Genomic DNA, 6,000 nt, shown 5'->3' on the forward strand with positions numbered 1-6,000 from the left:
GAAGCTCGAGAGTGCAAGTGGTGGCAAAAGAGTTGGTGTTGAGGAAGCTCAACTTGTGACCTAGAAGCGGTGCTTAACTACAAGGCTTGCATATATTGGGTAGCCTTAGCATGGGTGATGCCTATAAGTAGGCATAAAGGGTGGGTAATAAGGGGGCTCCTCGGACCTAATCCTCTCAATGCAACTTATGTAGCACGGGGGATGCCTATAAGTAGGCATAAAGGGTGGGTGGAAAACGGGGTTCCTTCGCCCCAAGCCTCTCAATGCAACTTATGAAGGACGACTCAAGGATTGATTGGTAGGTGGAATCAACCAATAATGTTGGGTAGGATCGACAAGACCTCTTGGGAGAGAATCAATGGTCAAGTGCTACAATCATGGATGGTTTGGCGACCATTACAATAGGTGAATTTCAACTTTTACTATACTCCACTACAACCATCTAGCCTTGGACCTTAATGGGATTATTACTAGTATTCCAAACAAAATACTCCCAAATCACCTTCATTTTGAGGACATCTTTGATTACTTATGGTTAGTTGCTAGCTTCTTTCACTTTAATTCAAAGCAATTGATTATGTGTAAATATAGTTACACACACGCACACACACATTCTCTCTCTCTCTCTCTCTCTCTCTCTCTCTACATTTGTCCTAGCTATTCAAATTTATTAACCCAAAGTGCATACTACTACTATGGTGTTCTTCCTACTCCTCCACAACCATTTATGTTGATTATTGGTCCTAGTTGATGGCTCAAGGAGAAACACGCTCCCAGGAGGTGACCCATCCCAATATTGTTCCTGTACATACACACTTAAGTTTGAGGTTTTCCCACACTGGTATGGCTACAAAACTTTAAGGTGCTAGGAAACTTTGGACTAGTCACATTATGAAAGCCTGTAGTTAGGCACCACTTTTAGGTCATAAGTTGGGCTTACCCCAAGAATTGCCCCATTGAGTCAAATTTGGGCTCCCCCCCCCCCCCCCCCCCCCCTTTTTGACAACCAGACTTTTATGGTCACTCTTAACCATAAGTTTTTGGTATAGTCCTCAATTATGGGTTTTAGGTTTTCCCACAAGCAAGGGCTTTAAGTGTACCCATAATGTCATTCTACCACAAAGAAACTCCCCTAGTTAATACATAGGAAGGAGGTCAACATAGCAACCACATTTGGAGTTTTTTGTTTACTCTCAACCATGGCTCTGATACTATTTGATGGTTCAGGGAGCATTACCTTCCTGAGAGGTCACCCATTGATGGCTAGGGGATCAACATCTTCTTAGGAGGTCACCCATCCAAGTATTGTTCCTGCACATGCGTAGTTTCCACAAACTATTCTTGCCATCTAGACCCTTAATCCATAAGGCGTTAGGTACCTCCTATTTTCTATCAAAGAATCATGTCGAGTAATCAATTTAGTTTTTTTTAGAGTGGCCCAACTTTCTTCCTCCCATTGAAGGCTCATTACCCGATCAAACCAATCCTTCCCTAGCCTTGGTTCAACATGTTGAGAGTCTACCAAACCACAACATTAGTAAATTGAATTCCCCTCTTACCATATATCAAAGAAATTAAAACACCAAGAGGTGGTTATATACCTTTCCTACACGATCCAAATAATTATAATAAAGATCATTAATGATCTTAGAGTCTTCCTTTTTCAACTCCTTTTTAGAAAGCAATGATTTCTTGCTGTCTAGCATAGTGTGTAGCTCTTTTGACATTTGAACCTTCAAAATAAACAAATAGTTTTCAACACAAAAAGCTCCAATCAAAGCATACAAAAAAGAGCTACAAAGCCAAACACACATAAAAAGGAAGTCTAGCTAGATATCTTTGTGCAAGAGGATCCCATGACTCCTCTCCCTTTGTGGTTCTCTTGCGCAAAGTGTTGATTAGTTTCTGATATTCTCCAACAATGCACGAAGATAATCCTCATGATCCAAAGAGCAAATGTTTGCACAATCTACCAACTTATCTCGTCGATGAGATGAAACTAACACATAGGTGTTCATATTGATTTTAATATGAGCAGGTCAATTGACATCTATTTTGCATGTACCCTAAAATCTAATAGTTTTGTGATTTTCTATTGTTTTGACACTTGTTTCTAAATTGAAATAACAAGATGTTTGGATAAGGACCAGAATGCATCTGCTGCAGACTATGTGACTGATGACCTATCGTCTATCTTGGGTATAATAATGTTATTTTTGTTGTTTGAATCTTGTTGTTACAGCTAGGGTGGATTACTCGTATTTATATAGAATGTGTGTTTGTTCTTGTAGAGAGTGGGGGTACACAGAGATTGCAACATGTCCTATAGTTTGTCTTTGCACCAATGCATATTCAGCATGTTGTGAAGTTTGGTCGTGGTGATATTAAGTGTGTCGCTTTGCTTGGTGACTACATTGCGATTGTTGGGGATTTTTGTAATGGTGCGCAGTCTAGATTATGGATGCCTATACAAAAGCATATGGTTAGAGTTTGATCTACAAAGATTGCATATCGAAGGAGTGGTAGATTAGTGCCATGGGGGATGCAAACTTCATCTACCATTGACGTGCCTTTTGGAGGCTATCTTCACTCGCCATCACCTCAACCTTCATGGGATATGTGCACAGAGGATCATGTACGATTAGCTCTTCATTTAAGCCAGAATACCTTGGCCGACTCGAGGTGGCTACTTATGATGGCATATCTTGTAGGTATAGAACCATTCCTATATATTGATACTATCATTAATATGTTCTTTTTTAGCATTGATGTTTTTTGTGCTTTTAGAAGACACAGTCTTTTGGGTTGAGAGTTTTCGTAGAGCATTGAAATTGATCATTCATCGATGTGTGGTGGTTTTGCATCATGTACCTTATGGATATGTAGAGTCATCTGGTGAGCGATATGAGGTGATCTCTCTATATAGAGTTTCATGGTAAGCAAGCGTAAATGTGCATTTTTTGAATTTTATTTTGTGTTTCCTTATAGTGAAAACCTTTTATTATGTTCTTGTTTCATAGATACGGACCACCCCCACCGCTTTACATTGCAGAGTGCTTTCTTGTTTCATGCACTAGGGATGGGTGCCATGGAGCACAATGCACCACTATTTGCTAGATTCAGGTCAAGCCTTTATGAATTTCAGATTGCCATGGAGAGGACCTGCACAGAAGAGCCATTATTTTATGGCATGTTTTATTGAGTTTTTGTGTAGTCCCAAGGGGTTGTTCCTTGAGTTTGAATGTGGGACGGCTCCTTTTTTGACAGGTTGTTTGGCCTCTGGTCATGCATGTGCATCTCTAGATTTTGATGAGACACTTGTTTTTGCTTGCTTGTAGCTTTTGCTTTTGTCTAGGAAGCAAAGAAGAGAGGAGGAGACCACTTCCACATATGTGGTGGATGAGGGAGACCGACCCATGGATGGAAACCCTTTTCATGATTGTGAGATTCCCACCCTCAACTTACCACAAGACATTCATAGTATATTTCTTTTGTTTGGGTCATTTTTGGCAGACGTTTGTGGTTAATCGTCTTTTTGTTGTCTTCCTTAGCATTGTATGATTCATGGATAAAAATTGCTATTTTCACTTGTATGTTTTTGTGCATATCATGTTATGGGCCATGGTTGTTTTGTTGAATTGAATTACCAGATTACATTGAGGTAGAGGCAGGATGCATGACATTGGACCCACATTACAATGGTTGCCCAAAAAATAGGCCTCATACATGACGGGTGTGCTTCATGTTGATAATTTGTATGCAATGTTAAACAATGGTGTAATCTGGCTTTGACTATTGATCCAAACAGGGGTTTAGTACAAAATTTTCAGCAACTGTGTCTCCCAATAAGTTTCACATATACTATTGTGTACATACTTTTCTCTCTCATGTATGCAAGGATGTCTCCACAATAGAGTGAATTAATTTTTTTAGTGTACAACATCTCTTCCATTGTCATGTTGTTTAGTTTTCAGCAATGGATAACCACCCTCTTGCACTTTTGAAATTCACTCTAAGAAGTAAATATTGTCTCAAGGGACTTGTTGGATTATTTTAATGCTAAAAAATACTCGCACATCAATTGTATAACTTTTACCTGCCAGTTGGCATGAGCCCTAACAATTTTTGGGTACTATTGCATCTGCTTTTCTTCTTTTTCCCAATCAATGTAGCACCGCATTCAAGTCAATTCTTGAAATAGAAAATATGTTTATTGATGCGAGTATCATGTTTATCTTTGTCGTACCATACAATATACTACACAATTTTGGATGCATTGCTTTCTTCCTACATAGTATCCGATGCATTGCTCTCTGGTGTTGTTTGTCTTTATCTAGATGCATCTATTGGATCCATGAATTGTCATTGTCTAGCTTGCATAGTCATGGATGGCTCTAGCACTCCCGAGCCAAGGCCAACCCAATAACATGCTATATGCTCCTTGAACATCCAACACCAGAAAGTTGGTTTTGAACTTCTTTTTCTTGACTCTAATTTTTAGGTTTTCTACCAATTCGGATAACTCTCATCCTTATCATGAATGTGTTGGCTTCATGTCTCCCAATATGTTTACCCCTGCCCTCCCATCCAGTATGACACCTGATAATGGTGTTTCTTTATCTTGTAGTCTATCTGGATGGCTGGCACTTCATCATCCTTTATATTAGACAAGTCCATAGTAATCACTTATAACACTTTCTTATTCTTCAATCAGATAAACTTTGTATCCTCTGGTAAGGTCCACCTAATGTTATCTAACTAAATAAATAGCTTTTTAATCTTCGTTGACCTTAACATACATTTCATCTTGTTCATTGCTAGGTCTGCTTTTTGAACTGGAGGACCTTTCCTCCAATTGGCTATCTTTGCAGTGCCATGCCTCTAGTGACCTTCTACCTCCCTTCTACTGAAGGAGTACGAGCGGAAGTGCGACGCGAGAGAGAGTGCGAGAAGAAGAGCACGACGATATGGTGAACTCGCTCTGTTGTAATGTGTAGAGCATACTGAGTTCTTATTAGGTTTTTACAAAAGAATATGTGTACATACCTGGCGGCCCGCCCACTTACCTGGGCGACCACATTGGGATTTATACCCCAACAACCTCCCACTTAAAGTCCAATGTGGTACTTTAAGTGTGAGAGAAGCTACTATACAAGCTAATATACAAGAGATGTAGAGAAGTGATGTACTACCCTACACCTAATTGCTTGCGAAAATGCGCAAAGCTCTCTGAGGGAAGTCCTTTTGTAAGTAGATCAGCAGGATTTTCTGTGGTGTGAACTTTGACAAGCTGAATTTGCTTATCCTCGAGCATTTCCCTGATGAAATGATACTTCACATCCACATGCTTTGTCTTTGAGTGATAAACTGGATTGCGAGCCAATTGTATAGCACTCTGACTATCACAATATAACACAGGCATCTCTTCTTTGATTCCCAAATCTGTTACTAGTCGATTAAGCCAAATTGATTCTTTGCATGCCTCTGATGCTGCAACATATTCAGCCTCTGTAGTAGACTGAGTAACACAATCTTGTAATCTAGAACGCCACGATACTGCTCCACCAGCCAATGTAAAGACATACCCTGACGTAGACCTTCGGTTGTCTAAGTCACCTGCATAATTTGAGTCTATAAAACCCTTTACACTTAGCTCCTGACTCCCATAGCATATACACATACTCTTTGTAGCTTTCAGGTATCTCAATATTCCTTTCACTGCCTCCTAATGTCTCTTGCCTGGGTTTGACATGTATCAACTTACTACTCCCACTGCAAATGCAATGTCTGGGCGAGTAGCAATCATTGTATACATCAAACTACCCACTGCAGACGCATATGGAATCTTATCCATTTCAGCCTGTTCTTCCTTAGACACAGGACAATCTTGTTTGCTAAGTTTCACATATGGTGGCAATGGAACACTCAATGCCTTTCCCTTCTCCATATTGAAACGTTGCAAAACCTTGTCAATATACTCTGTTTGAGATAACCAAATCA

Source organism: Adiantum capillus-veneris, chromosome 4, assembly GCF_014529385.1.
Source record: "Adiantum capillus-veneris isolate H3 chromosome 4, ASM1452938v2, whole genome shotgun sequence".
Taxonomy (NCBI): domain Eukaryota; kingdom Viridiplantae; phylum Streptophyta; class Polypodiopsida; order Polypodiales; family Pteridaceae; genus Adiantum; species Adiantum capillus-veneris.